Genomic DNA, 27099 nt, shown 5'->3' on the forward strand with positions numbered 1-27099 from the left:
AAAAAAATTGTATTAACAAGAAGGAAGGAAAAAATAAGAAGAAGGGGAAAGAAGGAAGCAAGTTTGAATGATGAAAGAAGGAAAGAACTTCAATATTAAAAAAAGTTATAAGAACTATGTTACCAAAATTTCAAAGTTTTGAGAAATCGCCTTGTAAAGATTTTGTACGCATTTACTGTAATAAATCCTAAAGTATTATGCCGAAATACTTGAAAATTGCTGTGATTATACAAAATCTTATAAGGAAACCACTGTTATTTGGTCTTCGGAGTTGCACTCAGGGCCGGCCTTAGGGGGTGCGGGGCCCAATTGGGAACAATTTTGGTGAACTCCAGATTCCCAGCCAAGGTCTGTCAGCCCAGTTATTTAGTATATATTATGAAATTGTACACTAAGTGCTATGGATTATACACTGTGTGAACCTCTCTTGCTCCCTCCCGTTTGACTGTCAGTAGCTCCGCTGGCTTCCAACATTTACCGTAGCTGCTAATTATGTGATTGGACACAATGCCCTTGGAGACAGCGGCTGATTGGACGAGAGGAGACTACATTCAGCTCAACTACATTCTGTGGCAGAGAATTCCAGAGATTCACCACTCTCTGTGTAAAAAACGTGTTTCTCATCTCAGTCCTAAAAGATTTCCCCTTTATCCTTAAACTGTGACCCCTTGTTCTGGACTTCCCCAACATCGGGAACAATCTTCCTGCATCTAGCCTGTCCAACCCTTAAGAATGTTGTAAGTTTCTACTAGATCCCCCCTCAATCTTCTGAATTCTAGTGAGTACAAGCCAAGTCCATAATTTCTTCATATGAAAGTCCTGACATCCCAGGAACCAGTCTGGTGAACCTTCTCTGTACTCCCTCTATGGCAAGAATGCCCTTCCTCAGATTAGGAGCCCAAAACTGTACGCAATATTCCAGGTGTGGTCTCACCAAGATCCTGTACAACTGCAGTAGAACCTCCATGCTCCTATACTCAAATTATTTTGCTATGTGTCATGTGTCAGGGTTATGGGGAGAAAGCATGTAGATGGGTTTAAGAGAGGAAGATAGATCAGCCAACGATTCATAGCAGAGGATTTGAGTTTTATAAGTTTCTATAAGATTCCCCCCCTCAATCTTCTAAATTCTAGAGTGTACAAGCCGAGTCTATCCAGTCTTTCTTCATATGAAATTCCTGATATCCCAGGAATCAGTCTGGTGAACCTTCTCTGTACTCCCTCTAAGGCAAGAATGCCCTTCCTCAGATTAGGAGACCAAAACTGTACGCAATACTCCAGGTGTGGTCTCACCAAGACCATGTACAACTGCAGTACAACCTCCCTGCTCCTATACTCAAATCCTTTTGTTATGAATGCTAACATACCATTTGCTTTCTTCACTGCCTGCTGCACCTGCGTGCCTACTTTCAATGACTAGTGAACCATGACACCCAGGTCTTGTTGCATCTCCCCTTTTCCTAATCGGCCACAATTCAGATAATAGTCTACTTTCCTGTTTTTGCCACCAAAGTGGATAACCTTACATTTATCCACATTATACTGCATCTGCCATGCATTTGCCCACTCACCCAGCCTATCCAAGTCACCTTGCAGCCCTCCTGGTTTAGAGGGGTTTAAACGATTTAGAGATGTTTAGAGGGCTTCAGATGGGTTCAGGTGTGTTTAGAAGTGTTTAGAGGGGGTATAGAGGTGTTCAGAGGGTCCCAGAGGGGTTTAGAGATATTATAAGCCCCCCGTGAGAAATTGTATTTCTCTGAAATTGAAGATAGACATAAAGCTGGAGTAACTCAGCAGGACAGGCAGTGCAGCGACTTTGGAGAGAAGACCCTTCTTCAGACTAAACTGAACTCTCGTCGGTGAGATTAGTTGTGATTGTCTGAAGAAAGGTCTCAACCAGAAACGCAACCCTCTCCCCAGAGCCCTTGCCCGTCCCGTTGAGCCACATTCAACTTCAGAGCCAAACAAAAAACACTGAGTGCTGGAGGAACTCAGCGGGCCAGGCGACTGTCTCACCCGCTGGGTTTCTCCAGCATTTTTGTCAACCGCAAAACGTCAATGATTCCGGGAATGCCGAGGCGACAGTGTGAGAGAGCTAGAGATGGGGAGCGGGAGAGAGAGGGAGAGGGAGGGAGGGAGAGAGCAAAACACAAAGAGACACAACTTGGGTCGGTAGGTGAATAACTAACCTGCACACCAGGAAGAAGCCCCTTCTCGCGGTCCGGGCCCCTCACTCATGATGGTGAGTTTAAAGAAATTCTCAACGTGTCATCGAACTACATTACATCTACATGTAATTGTGTTTTAAACAAGTATTAATGACGCCGCGTGAATTTTATTCAAAGGAACAAGACGTCATTAATACTTGTTCAAAACACAATAACATTTACTGAGGAATGCGGATGGATGCATTGAAGACCTTGTATAACAACGTGTTAAGTACTTGCTGTTAAGAAGTGCTAACAGTACTAGTTAACACATTGTTTGTGTCTGATGGCCGTGCAGCGGTTGTTATACACAAAGATCCTATAGTGGAGCTCTGCTAGATCTTTGGTTATACATGTTCGTTTAAAAAAAAAATCCGGATGGCGAATTAAAAAAAACTTTAGTTAACAAAGAGAATTCGTATTTCCGTACGAAATACGGAACATTAGTGCGGGGCCCCCCTTCGGCGCGAGGCCCAATTGGGAGCAATCGGTCAAATCGGCTTAAAGCCGGCCCTGAGCCTGGATGATATCCAAACATCCAGGTTCAAATTTTTACCAATGATCCTCCTGACCAACAGGAGGGAGGAATGGGCACAATGGCCCAGTTACTAGATCTGTTGCCTCACATCTCAAATTACCTGGGTTTGATATTCAATCTCAGTGTGGAGTTTGTAAGTTCACCCTGTAGTCATGTGAGATTCCCCCAAGCATTTCTGTTTCCACACGCATCGAAAAGACATGCAAACTGATGGGTTAATATTTAAAATTTTCCTAGTGTATGATGGATGATAGATCTAGTGAAATTTGATGGGGATGTAAAAAGAATAAAAGACGTTTAGTGTAGGATTAGTGTAAATGAATACTTATTGTTTGGTGTAAACCGAGTGAGCCAAAAAATCTGTTTCCTTGCTGCATGTTATTATGATTATTAGGAATGAGTAGGCATCTTCTTCATATTTATTTTAGTTCCATTTTATTGGCATCCTTTCCATACCCAAAACTCTTGTTCCCTCCATCACCTGTGGGCTCAGCATGCTGTCTGTAATATTTGTAAAATGCACAGCGGGAATTTGCCGTTTCATTTCCAAACCTAACACTTCTACCATGAAAAAGCACAAAGGCAGATGGCATACAGGAACACCACAATTGCAAACTCCCCTCTGACTGGCTCAACAGGCTTTATATATATATATAAATATATATATAACATCTATATATATAATCTCTCACACTATCCCTTGATCGTTGTTGGGTCAAAATCCTACTCCCAAAAGTATTGTGTGACTAACTGTGAACAAAAAAGGCTCAAGCAAAATCCACGTCACTAAAACAATCCAATCAAAACAAAAATAAACATAGCAGGGTTTATTGATTTGTCATCTGCACTTATCCTATTTAAGCTCCTTGTCTTACAGTGTCATTTAAAAAAAAAATGTCAGCATTAATGGTAAAGTTAACAGTGAGGCACCTTATGAAAAATCACCTTTGCAGGAGTTTCCAGTCTCAAAACCATGCAGATCGAGAAATGTATTTTCATGTTGTATCAACATTGTATGTTGTACCAACATTTTGGTTAAGAATGTTAAACTGTTGGGTATAAATGCAGGAATAGCAAGATGGATTCAGCAGTGGCTGAATGGGAGAAGCCAGAGGGTAATGGTGGATGGCTGTTTGTCGGGTTGGAGGCAGGTGATTAGTGGGGTGCCTCAGGGGTCTGTGTTGGGTCCTTTGTTGTTTGTCATGTACATCAATGATCTGGATGAAGGGGTGGTAAATTGGATTAGAAAGTATGCAGATGAGGATAATAAAGAGGATTTCCAAAGTCTACAGAGTGATTTAGGCCATTTGGAAAAATGGGCTGAAAGATGGCAGATGGAGTTTAATGCTGATTAATGTGAGGTGTTACACCTTGGCAGGACAAATCAAAATAGGACGTACATGATAAATGGTAGGGAATTGAAGAATACAGTTGAACAGAGGGATCTGGGAATAACCGTGCATAGTTCCTTGAAGGTGTACTCTCATATAGATAGGGTGGTAAAGAAAGCTTTTGGTATGCTAGCCTTTATAAATCAGAGCATTGAGTATAGAAGCTGGGATGTAATGTTAAAATTGTACAAGGCATTGGTGAAACCAAATCTGGAGTATGGTGTACAATTTTGGTCGCCCAATTATAGGAAGGATGTCAACAAAATAGAGAGATTACAGAGGAGATTTACTAGAATGTTGCCTGGGTTTCAACAACTAAGTTACAGAGATAGGTTGAATAAGTTAGGTCTTTATTCTCTGGAGTGCAGAAGGTTAAGGGGGGACTTGATAGAGGTCTTTAAAATGATGAGGGGGATAGACAGAGTTGATGTGATCAAGCTTTTCCCTTTGAGAATAGGGAAGATTCAAACAAGAGGACATGACTTCAGAATTAAGGGACAGAAGTTTAGGCGTAACATGAGGGGGAACTTATTTACTCAGAGAGTGGTAGCGGTGTGGAATGAGCTTCCAGTGGAAGTGGTGGCGGCAGGTTCGTTGGTATCATTTAAAAATAAATTGGATAGGCATATGGATGAGAAGGGAATGGAGGGTTATGGTATGAGTGCAGGCAGGTGGGACTAAGGGAAAAAAGTTGTTCGGCACGGACTTGTAGGGCCGAGATGGCCTGTTTCCGTGCTGTAATTGTTATATGGTTATATGGTTAACACATCTCTGAAAAGTTTGTGAAATCCTCCGGGCAGAGATTGTTACAGATATGAATTTAGTTGCAGACATTTGCTCACAATGACACACTTAGCTACAACAGGCAGCACTGGTAGAGTCATAGAGTGATACAGTGTGGAAACAGGCCCTTCAGCCCAACTTGCCCACACCGGCCAACATGTCCCAGCTACACTAATCCTACCTGTCTGCGCTCGGTCCATATCCCTCCAACCTCTCCTATCCATGTTTCATCTCTTGCTTATTTTATTGCATTTGTCTTTTATTTATTCATTCATTCAGCATTGTGCATTGCTGGCAGACCAGCCTTAAAGATGAGTTTGCCCATCCCTAAATACCCTTCAACTGAATAGCTTGCTGTGTCTTTCTGGGGAGGTATTAAGATTTTTCTTCCCTATGGTATATTAACAGCTTTTCTTTATAGTTTTATAGTCACCACAACTGATATTTGCTTTAAAACAATTCCAAATGTATTTAACTGGGTGAAAACTGATGGATATTAAGTTGGGTAACCATTACGTATTGTTCCCATATTAGGAGGATATTTGAATTATGGAGTAGGTTTTGGTCTGAGCCTTCAGTTTTAGTGCTTTGCAACTGGAACAAGCTTAAAGTGAAAGATATGAAGATAGGTAGAAAATGGTTGTCTGGTCTCATCAAACTCACAGCCAATGTCCTGTATTGGGACACCTGCAGAGGTGAGTCACCTGTGTCACCAACATTTGTGTGGAAAGGAACTGCAGATGCTGGTTTACACCAAAGATAGGCACAAATTGCTGGAGTAATTTAGTGGGACTGAGTCTGGGACCCAAAACATCACCCATTCCTTCTCTCCAGAAATGCTGCCTGTCTCCAGAAATGCTGAGTTACTCCAGCATTTTATGTCTATCACCAACATGTGCCCTGGTTTTGTATTAGCAAGGGTCAACTTGCTCATCTGGCACGATCATCTTAAAAAAAAACTTCTAATACATAATTGGCTGCCTTGTGAGGCACGGGCACATGTCCTCTTATTGATATAAACTTTAAAAAATAGGTTCTTACAATAGCCAGTCAGCCCTAGTTTACATTTACAAGGCACCCCACACATTTAGCAATATAACTATACATTTAGTTGTGCAGGTTAAGCACTGGCCAGATGTTACGGTATATTGCTGTAATAGTATGATTATTCTGCTCAATAACCAATTGTGATGCACACTATGCTCCACCTCAAACAATTACTTATTTTTGAAGTAATAGAGCTCTTTTACCTTTCTGCCTACATTGAGCAATAATTGAATCTGAAGATCAAGCTACTCATTGGGCTACTCATCATGGAGCTGATCATTTTCAGAAGTTACTAGACTGAGTGGGACCCGCTGGGTGCCATTCTCACACAGGAGGCCTGGTCCCCCAACGCAATATACCACCACTCACCCATAGCCCCCAACTGCGCAGGCGCGGCTGATGGGTTCCCGTTGTGATGCTTCTGATCCCCCCTCACTCCCACCTACTCTGCCACTTGCCGTTCCCCCCCCAACGCACTCACTCCATCACCCCTCAATTCCCCCCATCCACTCTTAGCGGCTCTCCGTCGGTGCATCCATTCCCGCCCATTGGGTTCCTATTGTGACGTAGAACACGCAGGCATTACTGCGCAGGCACAGCTGACGGGCATGGCAAGTGGAAAAAGGATTGATTAAAGCTTAAAATATGATTAACTCATAAAATATAACATAAATTTAAATGTTAAAGGAGATTTATTCAGTTCAGTTCTTTCTTGTTGTGTCTCTTGTTGCTCACTGCCCTTTGATGTCTTTTTGCTGTTGATTAAAAAAAGATACGCAATTTTAATATAGAGACATTATTGAGTGGTCAAATTTTAATTTGAAGAAAATCAGAGAATTTACCTCAGAAGTCATTGTTCAACCAAGCACGCGTTTAATGACAACATTCTTGGTCGATGTTCCATCCTTCAGGATCCACGGGAGCTCTGAGTGATTATGATTTAAATACATTAAATACATTAACTGTGCACTAACAATGGCACTCACTAGAATTTTACAGCCTGTTTTCCGAACTATTTGCATCATCTCATGCCTATAATAATTAGATAGCTTATATTCACTGGAATTTAGAAGAGTGAGACAGGATCATGTAGAAACATATACAATTTGTAAGAGATTGGACAGGCTAGATGCTGGAAAAAATGTTCCCCATGTTGGGGGAGTCCAGAACCAGGGTGACAGTTTAAGAATAAGGGGTAAGCCATTTAGGACTGAGATGAGGAAAAACTTTTTCAACCAGAGAGTTGAGAATCTGTGGAATTCTCTGCCACAGAAGGCAGTTGAGGCCAATTCAGTGGATGTATTAATGAGAGTTAGATATAGCTCTTAAGGCTAACAGAATCATGGGATATGGGGAGAAAGCAGGAACAGGGTACTGATTCTGGATGATCAGCCATGATTACATTGAATGGCGGTGGTGGCCCGAAGGGCTGAATGGCCTACCCCTGCACTTATTTTCCATGTTTCTATGTTTCTACACCAGAAAGAAACTGAAGCTGTTATTCCTTTCCATTGAAAATTTTTAAAATCTGTCACACTGTCGTCTCTATTTTCCGACCTCAGCGAATGCATTTACCTATAGATCATGCAATCACTCCCTAATAGGAAAATATGACCATGGTTTCTTATAAAATTCAATTTTATAAGAAACCATAATTGATTGCCAAGAGACGTTTTCAGTTATTGCAACGTATAATAAAAGCTGTGGGAACTTATAACTTTGGGCCACAAAATATAAGCAAGTTGTTGTTGTTATCTCCAAGCGCCAGTCTGTGCTGAGATCCAATGAAGGGTGAAATTCTGATTTTGAACATTGCAATATCATTTATATGGTGATAGCAATGAAAACAGAAACTCATTTCAATTACTCACAGATCTCCTTCACTGAGCTCTTCAGCTATTTTATCACAAGGTGTATGAATTGAAAACAAAAACCAACGTTCCTTCTCCCTTTCCTTCCAGAAAGTCTAAATTCCTCCCTGCACTGATTTTAATACCTTTGGTTCAAGTTTTATGTGTTTTGTTGTTAAAAATCAAAGACATTATATCACAAAATAATAATTATTTCACCTTGACAAGGTGGTACATCTGGGGATTTGATGGAAACATGTTAACTAATGTGAAAACTACTCGATATGGGTGATTCCAGCCTTCATTCACCCAGCTATTTGAATTATCTACATCAGCAATTGCATTTAAATGCAAATGTAAAATAATCTTTCCTGGGGCATCTATTGATTCTTAATCTGATTTGTTCCTAAGAGAAACAACATAATTTTTGCACCATTTTGAGTAGTTCTGATTCCTCCTATATCCAAGCATCTTTGTCAATCTGCATTTAAGATTTACAGCAATACACTTCCCTTCATTGGTGGAAGTATTGTTTACATTCTGTAGAAGCTCTTCATTACTGTTTAATTTTATTTTCTGTTTCATGATAAAACCCAGACGCCAATGGCTTTTTTTCTTTGCAGCCATTTATATTCTGTTAGTCTGTATCCTTAAAACCCTCTGCTCTTCCATGGCCTACAGCATGTAGCCCAGTACGATTCAGAGTTTTTTTTTTGCTGTTACTAGACTTTTTGCTGGGACTAGACTTTGTGCCTTCCCTCATGGTGGGAGCCATTGTGGGGGGATGTTCTATGTGTTTAAGACTCTCATTGGTGTTATGTCTGTATTCTTTTTTTGCGTGCTGCAAAATGGCAAAAAGCATTTCACTTCACTACACCTGGGTGTATGTGAATGTGACTAATAAAATACCTTTGATACCTTTGATACCTATTTAAAAAAAAAGCATGTATATATCACCTCATGCATACTAGTATTCAATTCCATATGGCACATTTTAAATAATTCCCACACCTTATCAATATCCTATTACTGCTCCCTTTGCTCTTTGAAGGAATTAAATATACCTTCTGTTTTTGGTATCAGTACATTCCAGTGCCAGTCCCTCCAGACTAATAACCAAATCATTGATATATCCATGAGATTAGAACTGACTTTACATCTGAATCCTGTGGAATTCATTTCCTCCAGTTAGAAGCAGTAAATACTGCAAACAGTGCTGGAGCAATTAATGGGACTGAAAGCCACCCAAAGCTGTCAGCATGATAATCTTATAGAAATCCTTGGATTATAGAATGATCTTGTAATAAATGTCTTCCTTCCGACCACTCTAATCAACAGCTGAAAGTTCATAGCTTCAGTATCAGTAAAGCAGTTTTTTTTAATGCAGAAAATGCTGCATGTTTACAGAAGGCAGAGAAACAAGTGTTAACCTCTCATCTGCTTTCATTGACATTCAAAGTTATTTTTTTCTGTTTCCTCGGATCCTGCTTGAACTGTCAGCATCATCAATTATTTCAGATTTTCACAATATTTTTCTTTGAATTTTAAATCCCATTTGCTTTCCGTCATCTAATTCAGTGGTGCGGAAATTTGTCCTTGGTCATACAGAATGTATTAAACATGCATTGAACGTGCCTTGAATTGCACATAAAATTTGGTCCCACTGAAGTTGATCAGGCCAGTTTTCAGCAGTGGCATAGAAAAGCACTAATGCTAAGGACATCCAAGGACAAATTTCTACCTCAAACTCTCTTTAAATTTTCCATATACTAACTTGTCAATAGCTTTCTTAAGGTATACATGTGGCATTTACATTGCTTTCATTTAATCCTTAATCTCAAGAGTCCATAGTCAAGTCAAGAGGGTTTTATTGTCAAATGTCCCGATTGTTTGGAGAGAGATAGTGATGTGTTGGAGTAACACATCTGTAGGGGGCTCCTCTGTGTGCAGCCATGTCAGCAGCGCGTCAGTTTTTTCAACTTTTTTTTATTTTTTAGTATGTTTTAAAGTGTGTATTTAATGTTCCTTCGTGTGTTTTGTGTGGGGGGTGGTGTGGGGGGGGGTGAGGGGGAAACCGCTTCGGTCGCCTCCTCCATGGAGAGGCGACTTTTTCCAGGTCGCCTCCCCTGTGGCCTAACATCAAGGATCGGCGCGGCCTTTCCCGGAGACGCGCCCGGGGCTTCAGCGGCGGGCGCAGCGTGTACTCTCGATGTGGAGCGGGTGAGCCCTCGCTGGGGCTCGCTGGAGGATAGCGCTCCGTTTCGCTGGCCCGGGGCAGCCGGCAGCCTGAAGTCGCAGACTGAAGCCGCGGTCTGCAGAACTCCAGCTGGTGCGGCGTCTACAGCCCGGGATCCCTCGTGGGGGACCCGGGGGAAGAAGAAGCCATCACTGCCGGCATGCGGCCAACTTCTACCGCGGGCCCGGCGTGGACTTACCATCACCCCTGGAGGGGAGCTTCGACCGCCGGCCCTGCAGTCTACGGTGCTTCTGGCTGCGGCGGAGACTTTAAATCTCGACCGCCGGCCTGCGGCCTACACCATCTTTTGGGACGACAGATGGCACAATGGGCTAAGTGTTCGGCTGGCGACCGGAAGGTGGCCGGTTCGAATCCCGCTTGGAGTGCATACTGTAATTGTGTCCTTGGGCAAGACACTTCACCCACCTTTGCCTGTGTGTGAATGTGTGTGAGTGATTGGTGGTGGTCGGAGGGGCCGTAGGCGCAGAATGGCAGCCACGCTTCCGTCAGTCTGCCCCAGGGCAGCTGTGGCTACAGAAGTAGCTTACCACCACCGAGTATGACTGAGGAGTGAATGAATAATGCGATGTAAAGCGCCTTGAGTATTAGAAAGGCGCTATATAAATCCCATCCATTATTATTATTATTATCTTAATAGCGACTTGACGCTGTACGCAACATCTTGACGCCGTACGTCACGCGCGAACTTCCCGTGGACTCCGCGCGAACTTCACGTCACTCACTCGACCTCCGCGCGGCCCCCGCTTCCGGTTTGGTCGTGCTTGCCGTCTCCGGTGAGGAAGAGCCGATCCTGGACTGACTCTGGACTCTGGTCCTGTACACGGGGGGGAAATGGAGGAGGACTGGCCACATTTTTGTGCCTTCCACCACAGTGATGAATGCTGTGGTGGATGTTTGTGTTACAGTTTTATTGTGTGTTCTTTATTATTGTACTACTGCTGACAACCCAAATTTCCACTGACCCTGGTTGTGTGGCAATAAATTATATCTATCTATCTATCTAAAGGGCCTGTCCCACGAGCATGCGACCTGCATGTGGCAAGCGCGACCAAACCGGAAGCACGGGCCGTGCGGTAGTCGAGTGATCCCCGCACCGGGCCGGTCCCACCAGCATGCGCCTGCATGCGGCAAGCACGACCAAACCGGAAGCGGGGGCCGCGCGGAGGTCGGGTGAGTGACGTGAAGTTCGCGCGGAGTCCACGGGAAGTTTGCGCGTGATGTACGGCGTCAAGATGTTGCGTACAGCGTCAAGTCGCTGCGCACGCCCGTCGGCGTATGGCTTTGAGGCGGTGCGCATGGCGTCGAGGCGGCTGCGGGCCGGCAGGCCGTTGCCGCGAGGAATTTTTGAACATGGTCAGTTTTTCGGAGCCCCTTGCGATGTCGGGACCAGCTCCACACAACTCCATACGGCTCCAGCGATCGAAGTGGGACCGGCCCCGCGAGGCTGTACCGCTCAAGCGACCACATTAGGTCGCGCTTGCCGCATGGAGTCGCATGCTCGTGGACAGGCCTTAACGCAGCGGGTCAGATAACATCTCTGGAGAAAATGGATGGGTGGCATTTCGGGTCGGGACCCTTCTTCAGACTGAAGGGTCCTGACGCATAATGTCACCCATCATTTTTCACCAGAGATGCTGCCTAACCCACTCAGTTACTCCAGCACTTTGTGTCTATAGTCTGTATAGCAGCATCTGCAGTTCCTTTCTACACAGTATATTGTTCAGAGACTATTTGGAGGTTGTTGTGTTTAATAGCCTGATGGTTGTAGGGAAGAAGCTGCTTCTGAACTTGCATATTACAATTTTCAGGCTACTATACCTCTTCCTGATGGCAGGAGTGAAATGAGTGAAATTAGAGCATGACTGTGGGAGGGGGGGGGGGGGGCTCTGATGATGCTGACTGCCTTTTTGAGGCATTTTGAGGCAGCAACTCTTGTAGATATGTTCAATGGTGGGGTGGTCAGTTGGGAGGAATAATTTAAGGCTAGTCAAGCTTATATATTTTTTTGAATCCCTGTTGACTATAGTAAACTAGATTGTCATTTCAAAAACTTATTCTCGGGGGAGAAATCAGTCTTTTGCCATCAGCACCAGACACATTGGCTTTGTGTGTACCCCACTCCAGGTATTCAGTTCCAATTCCACTTCTGAAAATCAGTTGCAATTACTTTAATTCAAACAATCTTCAGAGGCAGAGTAAAATATGCATACTACATGATACATATAGGGTGTTTTTTTACCTTGATTATTGTAACTATCTTGGGAAATGGAAAATGTACTGTTTATGATCTTATCTGGAGAGGCATGTACTTTATCTTGCTTCCATTCCCATTCATAGGTGCAGTGGGAAGCTCTTGATGGGTTGTATTTTTGGGAAGTCCTATTCTCTTTCTAATGCTTTTTTGCTCAATCTCCACTTGTTCCTGTCAAAGAAAAATTTGTGTGTTTTCCAAATGCTCTTTGTCCATTTTAAACTGAAATGGGGCAGGGACTTTCAGGGAAATGGTAGGATATTGACTTGAACTTTTACCAGGTTAATTTCTATTTGATAACTTTGAGGAGAGATTGAGTAAATTCATTAATTTATTTAGCATGCAAACAGGCCCTTCAACCCCATCAAGCTCATTTTGCCCATTGACACCAATCCCATTTACCCTCACGAGGTCCGTATCTTTCTATATCTTGCCCTTTTACATATTTTCTTAAATATCTCTTAAACATAATCATGGTATCCAACTACCACTGGCAGTTTTCATATATCAACCAGCATCTATGTTAAATAAAGTATCCCCTTCAAATTCTCTTTCCAACTCCTTCTTCTCACCTAGGATTAGGACCATATTCTTAAAATGTAATTGAATAAGAGCTGGTCCACTGAACATAATAATTTCTTAAGGGGCATGGTAGGATAAATGACAGAGAATATTTCTCCTGATTGTTGAATCCAGAACTGACGATTATGACATTTAATTTAGGAAAGTTGGGCTGGAATGAGTAGGAAGCTCTTCACTTACATGATTGTGACTCTTTTGAATTCTCCATCACAGGCTGCTATGGGCACACAGTCATTGAGTACACTGGTCAAAGAACATATATATGAGCACTTAGGGAATCAGGGTTTATGGGGATTAGCCAGGAAGATGCAACTGGGATAAAGGATCGGTCATAATTTTATCCAATGACAAAACAGTCCCAATGGGACAAAGAAAACTGATCTCACTTCTTACATACTTACGCTCTAAATCTTCAATTCAGGCAAGCATAAACTTTCCTGTAGAGCTCTGGCATTCCCTCCCAGGATTATTTAGGAGAAATTGTAATAACACCATGTAATCTGATTTATTGTTTACAGATTATTAATTTAATACCATTGCTCTTGAATTCCGAGTGCACATTCCAAGTTGTAGTCTGTCAGTCCATGGGTAAGATTTATAGCTGTGCATACAAGAACATAAAAATAAAATGGTTTTCACTCCCTCAACAATACAGCTGGCAACAGAACAGCCTGATGTGGAATGCCCAATATGAAACCAGATCCAATATGTCAGGTTGATCTCCTCTGGGAGTCAAGTCAAGGTTCCGAAGTGGCCTGCAGCATTTTCTTTCTTTCTTGGCCTTGTAAAGGGGGGAGATATCCAGCAGGAATCCTGAATTTTGTTTCAGTCGTGTTTTAGAACATTGCACATGCCTGATGAATGACTAATTGGATGACTGGGCTCAGCTATGATGCACACTACTGTCAACCACTTTGCCACCATCCACATTGACACTCACTCATTCAAGGGTCAAGAGTCAGGTAAGGAGATTATGTCCTGAAATGGAACTATTTAATTCTTACGCAGCAGCACAACAGATATGAAAACATAGTACTCTGTAAACATCATAATAAACAACAAAAAATAAGTTCAGTATGTACCGTATATATTTATAAACTAAACTAAACTAAACTCATATATGAGTTTAATTTAGTTTAGTTTCATTTATTGTCATGTGTACCGAGGTACAGTGAAAAGTTTTTATTGCATGCTAACCAGTCAGCAGAAAGACAATACATTATTACAATCGAGTCAATTGCAGTGTACAGATATAAGATAAGGAAATAATGTTTAGTGCAAGATAAAACCAATAAAGTCCAATCAAAGATGTTCCTATTGTCTCCAATGAGGTAGATGGTAGTTCAGGACTGCTTCCTAGTTGTGGTAGGATGGTTCAGTTGCCTCATAACAGCTGGGAAGAAACTGCCTCTGAACCAGGTGGCATGTGTTTTCACATTTCTATACCTTTTAACCGATGGGATAGGGGAGAAGAGGGAATGGCCAGGGTGTGACTCATCCTTGATTATGCTGGTAGTCTTGCCGAGGCAGCATGAGATATAAATGGAAGGTGCATCAGGAGAAGTTGGTGAGAGTTTTTGTGGACATGCTGAACTTCCTAAGCCTTCTAAGAAAGTAGAGGTGTTGGATATCTATCTACATATATACTGTATGTAGTGTTTAATAGCTTGATGGTTGTTGGGTAGATGCCTGATCTTGGATGTTACAGTTTTCAGACTCCTGTACCTTTTACTTGATGGCAGGAGTGAAATGAGAGTGTGGACAGGATGGCGTGGGTCTGATGATGATAGCTGCCTTTTTGAGGCAGCGACTCCCGTAGATCCCTTCCCTTCGAGGTGGGGAGGTCAGCAACCATGGGCAGTATTCACCACTTTTTGCAGTCTTCTTTGTTCCTGCGTGTTCGAGTTGCCGAACCAGGCTGTGATGCAACCAAGCAATATGCTCTCTACTGTACACCTGTAGATCAAAAGTGTATTCATTGACATATCAAATAGCCCCAATCTTTTAAAGAAGTAGAGGCATTGATGATTTATGATCTTTATGATTGCATCAATATTCTGGGTCCAGGACAGATCTTCAGTGATCTGCAAACCCAGGTATATGAAGGTATTGACTTTTTCCACCACTATCTGGTTGATATAGGTTAGTGGATCTTTGATCTTCCTCTTCCAAAGTCAACATTCAGTTCCTTGGTTGATGCTTGGACTAAAGTTGTTGTTCTGGCACCATTCAGTCGGTCGATCGATCTACCTCCTGTATTCTGACTCATCATTATCTGTAATTCATCCAACAATGGTGGTATTGTCAGCGAATTTGAAAATGAAGTTGGAACTATATCCATCTACCCAGTCATAAATAGAGCAGAGGGCTAAAACACAGCCTTGAGGTGCTCCTGTGTTGATGGTTATTGAGGAGGATGTGTTGGTGCCAATTCGTACAGATTGTGGTCTGTTGATGAGGAAGTTGTTAATCTATTTGGAGAGGAATGCACAGAGAACCAGTTCCATGAGCTTGGTAACCATTTTGGAGGGGATGATGATATTGAACGCTGAGCTGTAGTGTATTTATTAATTTATTTATTTATGTATTTATTTTTTTAATATTTTTATTACAAGCAATGTACAGTAGTATAAACTGCGGCATATGGCAAAATACATTTAATGTACATCTTCCATTTTAAATTTAACAAGAAAGAAGTAGAACGAGAGAAAGAGCGAGAAAGAGAGAGAGTGAAATAAATAGTTAATGTCTAAACCCCTGGACTACCAGATAGTGCAGTCCAGGAGTGAATGAGTAAAAGCCTATAGAAGAATAAGAAGACAAAAACCAAAAATAATAAAGAAAAAAAAAAAGGGACCCTTATGTGTTGATATACCTGCTTCATTTCTCACCACACCCATCACCCTGTCCGTGAATCGGTTTAATTCCAGAGTTGTGTTGCACCATACTATACTTGTAATGAATCAAAGAAAGGAGACCATATCTTTAAAAATTGCTCTGATTTTCCTGCTAAGACGAGTCTCATATCTTCAAGATGTAGCGTCTCAGACATGCTTGTGATCCACATTTTAAGCGTTGGGGTGGATGCATTTTTCCAAAATTTAAGTATAAGTTTTTTTGCCATTATCAGGCCTTAATTGTGGAAACGTCTTTGAAATATTGATAGCTCAGAGCCGGCACCTGTTGTTCCAAAAAGAATCAATTCTGTATGGAGGTCCAGTTTTGTTTTTAATTATTTTGAGAATATTTCAAAGATTTCTTTCCAAAATTTATGGAGGTTTATGTTAGAGGAGAAGGAGTGTGTTATAGTTGCTTCTTGAGAAACATTTGTCGCAGATGGGAGATATATTTGGGAACATTTTGTTCAGTTTAGTTTTTGAGTAACACAGTCTGTGTAGTATTTTAAATTGGATTAGAATATGTCTTACATTAATCGAACAATTATGTACATATAGAAGATATTTTTCCCTTTTGTCTTTGGGAATTTTTAAGCTTAATTCCTGTTCCCACTCTCTTCTAATTACATCTGACGATGGAATTTCTATATTTAGAATGATATTGTACAAATATGATATTAAATTATTTGACTCTGCGTTTCTATTCATACCTTCATCTAATATATCTGGCAACAGAGTTTGATTTTCTTGGGTATATGTTTTCAAATAATCTCGAATTTGAAGATATCTAAAATATTGATTACCTTTCAGACTGTATTTTGATTGTAATTTCTGAAATGATAAAAGGTTTCCCGTTTCGTACAAATCTGCAACCTTTTTAATTCCTAGTCTTTCCCAATGAATAATCGTTTTATCTATAATAGATGGTTTGAACGATAGATTATTAGCTATTGGAGAAAGAAGAGATAGATTTCTTAGTTTAAGAGTAAATTTTATTTGTCTCCAAATTCGTAAAGTGCTATGAATAATCGGGTTTTTCTTGTATATTGTATTCTTCAACTTTATTGGGGAGAGAAGGATCGCGCCTATGTTAAAAGGCGAACAATCCTCTCTCTCCATTACTAACAAATCTACCTGTTGACATGAATTGTCCAGCCAGTGAATTACATTTTTAATATTCACTGCCCTGTAATAGTACAAGAAATTGGGGAGCACCAGTCCACCGATTTCTTTGGGTTTACATAAATGTCGTCTATGAATTCTGTGTGATTTATAATCCCAAATAAAATTTGTAATGTGGGAATCAAGTTTAAAAAAAAAAAATTTTAGGTAGATATATCGGTATTGATTGAAATAAGTAGAGAATTTGTGGGAGAAAAATCATTTTTATGGCATTTGTTCTGCCTATTAGAGACATCGGAAGTGTTTTCCAGAATTGAATCAGAGCGTTTAATTTAGTAACTAAAGGCAGGAAGTTTGCATTGAATAAAGAATTATATTTTCTGGATACTTGGATACCCAGGTATTTAAATTTTTCTGTAGCAATTCTAAAAGGAAATTTAAAAAGGTGTGTCGACTCTTGGGGTTTTATCGCCATGATTTCACTTTTATTCCAGTTTATTCTGAGAAAGAACCGAATTTCTCTATTAGATTTAATATATTTGGTATACTAACTTGAGATTTTGTAATGTATAATAATACGTCATCTGCATGTAATGATATTTTATTATTGGAATGTTTAGTATTATAACCGTGAATATTCGGATGCATTCTTATACTTTCTGCTAAAGGCTCTATCGCAAGAGCAAATAGCAGGGGTGATAATGCACAACCCTGTCTATTGCCCCAGGATAAGTGAAATGTCAGAGAAAATATGTGGTTGGTCAATATTTTAGCACTCGGCCTGTCATATAGTAATTTTATCCATGAAATAAAGTTCTCTCCCATCTGAAATTTTTGCAGTACTGTGAAGAGGTATTCCCATTCTACTTGGTCAAATCTTTATCTGCATCTAATGAAATAATTGATAAGTCTTCTTCTTCAATTTTGTGTGAATACATTATATTAACAAGACATCTCAGATTATTAAATTAATGTCTCTTGGGTATAAACCCCGTTTGATCCACATGTATTAATTTACTAACGTATTTACTTAATCTTCTTGCCAGAGATTTTGCTTGTATTTTCTGATCTGTATTTAATAATGCAATTGCTCTGTATGAACCAGGGTCTTCTTGGTCTTTATCTTTTTTGGGTATGAGTGTAATAGTCGATTCCGCTAGTGTCTCTGGTAGTGTCTGTTCTTTAAATGCATATGTATATAGCTTGTGTAAACGTGGTGAGATTACCTCGTAAAATCTTTTATAAAATTCATTACTGAATCCATCTGGTCCCGGTGTTTTACAATTCTTCAGTGAGTTTCTTGTCTCTTCTATTTCTTTCATTGAAACCTGTGCTCCTAATTCATCTTGTTCCCACGGATTAAGTGTTGGGGGATTACAGTTGTCCAGAAAGTTTATAATTTTATTGCTGTCTGTCATTGTTTTGGATGTATATACATTTTGATAAAATTGAGCAAATCTTTTATTAATGTCTTTAGGCAGCATTAGCAATTCACCTTTATCAGATTTGATTTTTAGAATAGCACGATCCTTTTCCACTTTTTTCAGCTGACGTGCCAGAAGTTTGTGTGGCTTATCGCCGAATTCGAAATTTTCCTGTTTTGTCATTTGAAATAATCTAATGACTCTTGCAGATAAAATTTGGTTTAGTTTAAATTTCAATATTGCAATCTTGTTGTGTTTATCTATAGTTGGATCTTTCGTGTTTTCTAAATCAAGTTGTCTAATTTGTTACACAAAATTGCTGGGGAAACTCAGCGGGTGCAGCAGCATCTATGGAGCGAAGGAAATAGGCGACGTTTCGGGCCAAAACCCTTCTTCAGACTGATGGGGGGTGGGGGGGGGGAAGAAAGAAGGAAAAGGGGAGGAGGAGGAGGAGCCCGAGGGCGGGCGGATGGGAGGGCGGGAGGAGACAGCTAGAGGGTTAAGGAAGGGGAGGAGACAGCAAGGGCTAGCCAAATTGGGAGAATTCAATGTTAATGCCATAAGGACGCAAGGTCCCCAGACGGAATAATAGGTGCTGTTCCTCCAATTTCCACTGTTGCTCACTCTGGCAATAGAGGAGACCCAGGACAGAGAGGTCGGATTGGGAATGGGAGGGGGAGTTGAAGTGCTGAGCCACCGGGAGTTCAGGTAGGTTATTGCGGACTGAGCGGAGGTGTTCGGCGAAACGATCGCCCAACCTGCGCTTGGTCTCACCGATGTAAATCAGCTGACATCTAGAGCAGCGGATGCAGTAGATGAGGTTGGAGGAGATACAGGTGAACCTTTGTCGCACCTGGAACGACTGCTTGGGACCTTGAATGGAGTCGAGGGGGGAGGTGAAGGGACAGGTGTTGCATTTCTTGCGGTTGCAACGGAAAGTGCCCGGGGAGGGGGTGGTGGCGGAGGGAAGGGAAGAATTGACGAGGAAGTTGCGGAGGGAGCGGTCTTTGCGGAAGGCAGACATGGGGGGAGATGGGAAGATGTGGCGAGTGGTGGGGTCACGTTGGAGGTGGCGGAAATGGCGGAGGATTATGTGTTGTATTTGCCGGCTGGCGGGGTGAAAGGTGAGGACCAGAGGGACTCTGCCCTTGTTGCGTGTGCGGGGATGGGGAGAGAGAGCAGTGTTACGGGGTATGGATGAGACCCTGGTGTGAGCCTCATCTATGGTGGCGGAGGGGAATCCCCGTTCCCTGAAGAACGAGGACATTTCCGATGCCCTGGTATGAAATGTCTCATCCTGGAACAGATGCGGCGTAGGCGGAGGAATTGGGAGTAGGGGATGGAGTCTTTACAGGGGGCAGGGTGGGAAGACGTGTAGTCCAGATAGCCATGTGAGTTAGTGGGTTTGTAATGTAATTTGTTCTTCTAGTTACAATTGTTCCGTCCTATTCTTTTTATTTTGAAAAGCTTGGTATGAAATAATAGAACCTCCGATAAACGCCTTAAAAGATTCCCATAATAGGGAGGGTGAGATGTCTGGGGTACCGTTAGTCTCAAAGAAAAGTTCCATCTGTTGTTTTAGGTATATGCAACTTAAAATTTGGGGATTGAACCTCCAAAACGATTTTTTATTGAACATTCCTTCTAGTTTTAGGAAGAAGGTTAACAGAGAATGATCAGAGATGACACTATTATGATATTTAGGATTAGTTGTAAAGGGAATTAATTTTGTGTCCACTAGGAAGTAGTCAATACGTGTATAGGTTTTATGTATTGATGAATAAAAGGAATATTCCCTTCCGGCCGGGTTTGCAATCCTCCATACATCTGTTATATTTGTGTTTTTTATGTATGTATTTAAAAGTTCACTGGATTTTGATTTTATATTAAATCTCTTTTGTTGTATGAACAACAACCTGATGTTTGTGGTTTTATTGTCCAAGTGGCCCAGTGCAGAGCGGAGAACCAGCGAGATTGCATCCTCTGTTGCCATGTTGTGGCAGTAGGCAAATTGTAGTAGGTCCAGATATTTGTTGAGGTTTGAGTTAATATGTGCCGTCTCAAAGCACTTCATCACCACAGACATTAGTGCCATTCTTTTGGGTAAGAAAGATGGAGGTTGCCCGATTGAAGTAATCATTTAAACAGGAACAACTGCAACAGCATTGTATCTATGTAGTGTCTTTGATTGTTCATCAAGTTACATTGGCACAGCGGTGGAGTTGCTGCCTCACAGCGCCAGAAATGAGGATTCGATCCTGACCTTGGATGGTGTCTGTGTGGAGTTTGCATGTTTGCCTGTAACCGTGTTGGTTATGGATGCTGGACATAATTCAGAATCCCAGCTAAATACATGGGACATTAAGCTAGACACCACCCTGTTTTCACTTGTGTTCGTTTAAGATAATGGGACAAAAATAAAGCCAGTGCATAACCATTGTATGAACTTTCCCTGCCATTTTTTCCTGAGTTTAGATACATGGACATCCAATGTTCCCAGAGTGAATAACTGGAAAGGTTACCTCACTATCTCCAAGATGGAAAGGAAACAATGAAAATAACAAATACATTTAGGAATTCTCACTGATGCTTTAAGATGCACATTCTTCTGGCTATTATTTATTTAGTCTTTAAAGTTCACTTTAACCTCAGGTAACCTGTGAAGTGAGAATGCCTGAATATAATTAAAATAGGCTCTTCATCTATTATAGTATGAAAAAAGGGCACATTTAAGAAAGTCAGATTTATTTCATGAAAATAAAGTATTAGAAGTGACTAACTAAAACAGATTTAATTTATGGGTACACTCAGGCATTTACAAGATAATTGATCAGAGTAATTAAAATTCAACTCCTTGTCACAAATCAATAGCACACATATGGACACAAAGACACACACAAAGGTTCCAAATACATAAATGATTAAGTGAAAATCTTTCATTCATGAGTTTCTTCACATTTGAAAAGTACTGGTGCAATAATTAGATTTTAATATAATTATGAATTCAGATTTTTGTGAAATTAGGTTGTTTGATTTTACAATCAACCATAGACTAGGCAACAATAGAAAATAGACAATAGGAGCAGGAGTAGGCCATTCGGCCCTTCGAGTCAGCACCGCCATTCACTGTGATCATAGCTGATTATCCACAATCAGTACCCTGTTCCTGCCTTCACACCATATCCTCTTACTCCGCTATCTTAAAGAGGTCTATCTAACTCTCTCTTGAAAGCATCCAGAGAATCTTCCTCCTGAGGCAGAGAATTCCACAGATTCACAACTCTCTGGATGAAATTGTTTTTCTTCATCTCTGTTCTAAATGGCTTACCCCTTATTCTTAAACTGTGGCCCCTGGTTCTGGACTCCCCCAACATCGAGAACATGTTCCCTGCCTCTAGCATGTACAAACCTTTAATAATCTTATATGTTTCAATAAGATGCCCCCTCATCCTTCTAAATTCAAGAGTACCAGTCATTCCATTCTCTCAACATATGACAGTCCCGCCATCCTGGGAATTAACCTTGTGAACCTACGCTGCACTCCCTCAATAGCAATAATGTCCTTCCTCAAATTTGGAGACCAAAACAGCACACAATACTCCAGGTGTTGTCTCACTAGGGCCCTGTACAACTGCAGGACCTCTTTGCTCCTATACTCAACTCCTCTTGTTATGAAGGCCAACATGCCATTAGCTTTCTTCACTGCCTGCTGTACCTGCATGCGTACTTTCAGTGACTGATGAACAATGACCCCCAGATCTCGTTGTACTTTTCCCTTTTCTCAATTTGACACCATTCAGATAATAATCTGTCTTCCTGTTTTTGCCACCAAAGTGGATAACCTCACATTGATAAGAGTAATTAAAATTCAACTCCTTGACACAAATCAATAGCACACATATGGACACAAAGATACACACAGTCCTGATGCTGGGTGATAGTGTGAACTGTGAGGAGGATGATATGAGAATGCAGGGTGACTTGGACAGGTTGGGTGAGTAGGCAGATGTGTGGCAGATGCAAATTTTATGTGGATAAATATGAGGTTATCCACTTTGGTAGCAAAAACAGGAAGGCAGATTATTATCTAAATGGTGTCAAGTTGGGAAAAGGGGAAGTACAACGGGACCTGGGGGTCCTTGTTCATAAGTCAAGGAAAGTAAGCATGCAGATACAGCAGGCAGTGAAGAAAACAAATGGCATGCTGTCCTTCATAACCAGAGGAATTGAATATAGGAGCAAAGAGAACCTTCTACAGTTGTACATGGCCCTAGTGAGACCACACCTGGAGTATTGTGTGCAGTTTTGGTCACCAAATTTGATGAAGGACATTCTTGCTCTTGAGGGAGTGCACCATAAGTTTACAAGGTTAATTCCCGGGATGGCGGGACTGTAATATGCTGAGAGAATGGAGCGGCTGAGCTTGTATACTCTGGAATTTAGAAGGATGAGAGGGCATCTTATTGAAACATATAAGATTATCAAGGGTTTGGACACGCTAGAGGCAGGAAACATGTTACCAATGTTGGGGGAGTCCAGAATCAGGGGCCACAGTTTAAGAATAAGGGGTGAGCCATTTAGAACGAAGATGAGGAAACAATTTTTCACACAGAGAGTTGTGAGTGTAGAATTCTCTGACTCAGATGGCGGTGGAGGACAGTTCTCTGGATACTTTCATAGAGAGCTAGATAGGGCTCTTAAAGATAGCGGAGTCAGGGGATATGGGGAGAAGGCAGGAACGGGGTACCGATTGGGGATGATAAGCCATGATCACATTGAATGGCGGTGCAGGCTGGAAGGGATGAATGGTCTTCTCCTGCATCTATTGTCTATTGTCTCTTGTCTATTTATCCACATTAAACTGCATCTGCCATGCATCTGCCCACTCACCTAACCTCTCCAAGTCACCCTGCGTCCTCATAGCATCCTCCTCACAGTTCACACTGCCACCCAGTTTAGTTTAATCTGCAAATTTGCTAAAGTTACTTTTAATCCCTTCATCTAAATCATTAATGTATATTGTAAATAGCTGTATATTGTAAATAGCTACAATCATTAATGTATATTGTAAATAGCAGCACCAAGCCTTACGGTACCGCACTAGTCACTGCCTTCCAATCCGAAAGGGACCCGTTAATCCCTACTCTTTATTTCCTGTCTGCCAACCAATTTTATATCCATGTCAGTACCCTACCCCCAATGTCATGTGCTCTAATGTTGCCCACTAATCACCTATGTGGGACCTTATCAAATCCTTTCTGAAATTCCTGGTACACTACATCCACTGGCTCTCCCTTGTCCATTTTCCTAGTTACATCCTCAAAAAATTCCAGAAGATTAGTCAAGCTTGATTTCCCCTTCGTAAATCCATACTGACTTGGACAGATCCTGTTACTGCTATCCAAATGTGCTGCTATTTCATCTTTTATAATTGACTCCAGCATCTTTCCTGCCACCGATGTCAGGCTAACTGGTCTATAATTCCCTGTTTTCTCTCGCCTGCCTTTCTTAAAAAGTGGGATAACATTAACTACCCTCCACAGGAACTGATCCTGAATCTATAGAACATTGGAAAATGATCACCAATGCGTCCACGATTTCTAAAGCCACTAACTTAAGTACCCTGGGATGCAGACCATCAGGCCCTGGGGATTTATCAGCCTTCAGTCCCATCAGCCTACCCAACACCACTTCCTGCCTAATGTGAATTTCCTTCAGTTCCTCCGTCACCCTAGATCATCTGGCCATTAGTACATCAGGGAGACTGTTTGTTTCTTCCTTAGTGAAGATGGATTCAAAGTACCTGTTCCACTCGTCTGCCATTTCCTTGTTCTCCATAATAAATTCATCTGTTTCACTCTTCAAGGGTCCAACTTTGGTCAATTCAATTTTTCCTCTTCACATACCAAAAGAAGCTTTTACTATCTTCCTTTATATTCTTGGCTAGCTTACCTTTGTACCTCATCTTTTCTCCCCGAATTGCCTTTTTAGTTATCTTCTGTTGCTCTTTAAAAGTTTCCCAATCTTCTGACTTCCCAATCATCTTTGCTATGTTATACTTCTTCTCTTTTATTTTTATACTGTCCTTGACTTCCCTTGTCAGCCGCAGTCCCCCCTTACTCCCCTTGGAATCTTTCTTCCTCTTTGGAATGAACTGATCCTGCACCTTCTGTATTATTCGAAGAAATATCTGCCATTGTTGTTCCACTGTCATCCCTGCTAGGGTATCTTTCCAGTCAACTTTGGCCAGCTCCTCCCTCATGGATCCATAGTCCCCTTTGTTCAACTGCAATACTGACACTTCGGATTTTACCTTCTCCCTTTCAAATTATTGATTAAAATGTATCATATTATGGTCACTACCTCCTATTGGCTCCTTTACCTCAAGTTCCCTTTATCAAATCCAGTTCATTACACAATACTAAATCCAGAATTGCCTTGTCCCTGGTAAGCTCCAGTACAAGCTGTTCTAAGAATCCATCACGGAGGCCCTCTACAACCTCCCTCTCTTGGGGTCCAGCATCAACCTGATTTCCCAGTCTACCCGCATGTTGAAATCTCCCATAACAACCATAGCATTACCTTTGTGACATGCCAATTTTAACTCTTGATTCAACTTGCGCCCTATATCCAGGCTACTGTTTGGGTAATACCCTACAGGGTATTTTTACCTGATTATGAATTACATTCCTCACCAACATAGTTACCCCACCCCCTCTGCTCACATGTCTGTCTTTTTGATAGGATGTATAACCTTGAATATTCAGTTCCCAGCCCTGGTCATCTTGCAGCCATGTCTCTGTAATTCCCACAACATCATACTTGCAAATTTCTAACTGAGCCTCAAGCTCATCCACTTTATTTCTTATACTTTGTGCATTCATATATAATACTTTTAATCCATTACTCCCCTCACCCTTCACATCAATTCCTATTTCACTTGGCCATATTCTCCTATTCCTTCCTGAGCTTTCTTAACTCGATCCTTATGTCTCCAGTTTGTCTCCCCCCCCCCCCCCTTCCCCACTATTTAATTTAAACCCACCCATGTAGCAGTGGCAAACCTTTATCATCAAACATGTCTGCCAATGCCTTCAGGATCTCCTGGTTGCTAACCATTTTAACCCTCTTTCCCATTCCCATACTAACCTTTCTGTCCTGGCCTCCTGCATTGGCAGAATTAGGCCACATGCAAAATGAAGGAACAGCATCTTATATTCCACTTATAACCCAATGGGATGAACATGGAATTTTCCACTTTCAAGTTAAATCCCCACTATCCCACCTCTCTTACCTCTGCCTGCCCTCCTTATCCATGTTTCTCCCACCATCTATGACCACTCTAGTCACCTTACTGTGTTTCCCTACGTCGTATGCTAATTTCCCATCCCCAAGTCTCATATTTTATTTTTATCTCCCCCCTCTCCCCTCCTGCTGTACCCTTCCACTCATATCCCTCCAACTCGCTTTAGTTTTCACTCCTCCTTGCCTCCCCTTATCTGAAAACCTTTGTCTCAACTTTGTCACTTACTCCACCCATCTGCCAATCACCCTCCCCCCCACCCCTCACTTGTATCCATGTCTAATGTGGCAGGCTTTTCCCCAACCCAGTCTTTCTTTTCCATCTCTCTCCCCCTACTGCCTCAGTCTAAGGAAGGGTCCTGATCCAAAACGTCATTTGTTAATTCCGTCCACATATGCTGTCTGGCTGAGTTCCTCCAGCCTTTTGTTTTTTTGCTCAAGATTCCAGCATCTGAAATGTCTGGTGTCTTCTTTTTATTTGAGAATTACTGCCTACAATAAAAGATGTTCAGTTTCCAGCTCCGCTTCAACCTATCTCCTTATGCAACAGGAACACAAAGACATTCTGCTCTCACTGCATTAGCAATATGTTTGGAATGTGGCCTGCTGAGGGAATAGCAGGTTAATGAACTGTTGTGGGAAAAAATAGAGAACAGACTTCTCTAATTAGAGCAGTGCTGATGTCAGACACTGGAAAGTTAGGAGTCAAATCAACTATTCTCCATGCATGAATGAAATAAATGAAAATGTTCCTGAAGGCAAAGGTTATTGTTGTGATTGTGTGAGACGGTATAAAACTGAGAAATGAATGGCAATACTGTTGCTGATTTTAGGGATTTGAAACACTGATGAGTCTCACTGTGCTGCACATTATAGAAGGGGTTTCACATGAACACATAGCAAAAATCTTGAAGGGATAGAGGATCATAGAATTTTCCAGCATGAAAACAGCTCCTTCAGCCCAACCCGTCCATGTTGACCAAGGCCATCTAACTTAGTTCAATTTGCTTGATTTGAACCAGAAACTTCTAATCCTTTCTGATCCATGTACCTGTCCAAGTATCTTTTAAATGCTGTTATTGTACCTTGCTCAACTACCTCCTCTAGCAGCTTGTTCCATATAGCCACCACCCTCTGAGTGAAAATGTCTGCTCTCAGGTTCCTATTAAATCTTGTCCCTCTCACCTTAAACCTATGCCCTCTAATTCTTGATTCCCCAAAAAACTCTGCATTCACCCTATCTATACCCCTCAGAACTTTATACACAGCTATTACATCATTCCTTAGCCTCCTGCACTCCAAGGAATTAAATCCTCACCTGCACAAACACGTCCTCTAGCGTAGATCCTCGAATCCTGGCAACATCCTCATAAAACTTCTCTGCACACTTTCCAATTAATGACATCTGTCATATAGCAGGGTGACTAAAATTGAACATTGTACTCCAA

General features: G+C 41.5%; 1 protein-coding gene across 1 annotated transcript in view; it reads left to right on the plus strand.

Annotated features, from left to right (window-relative positions):
- LOC116990921 (cadherin-12-like) overlaps window positions 1-27099 on the plus strand; it is an 878073-nt gene that overhangs the window by 13060 nt on the left and 837914 nt on the right. The window lies entirely within an intron of this gene.

Source organism: Amblyraja radiata, chromosome 2 (assembly GCF_010909765.2).
Source record: "Amblyraja radiata isolate CabotCenter1 chromosome 2, sAmbRad1.1.pri, whole genome shotgun sequence".
Taxonomy (NCBI): Eukaryota; Metazoa; Chordata; class Chondrichthyes; order Rajiformes; family Rajidae; genus Amblyraja; species Amblyraja radiata.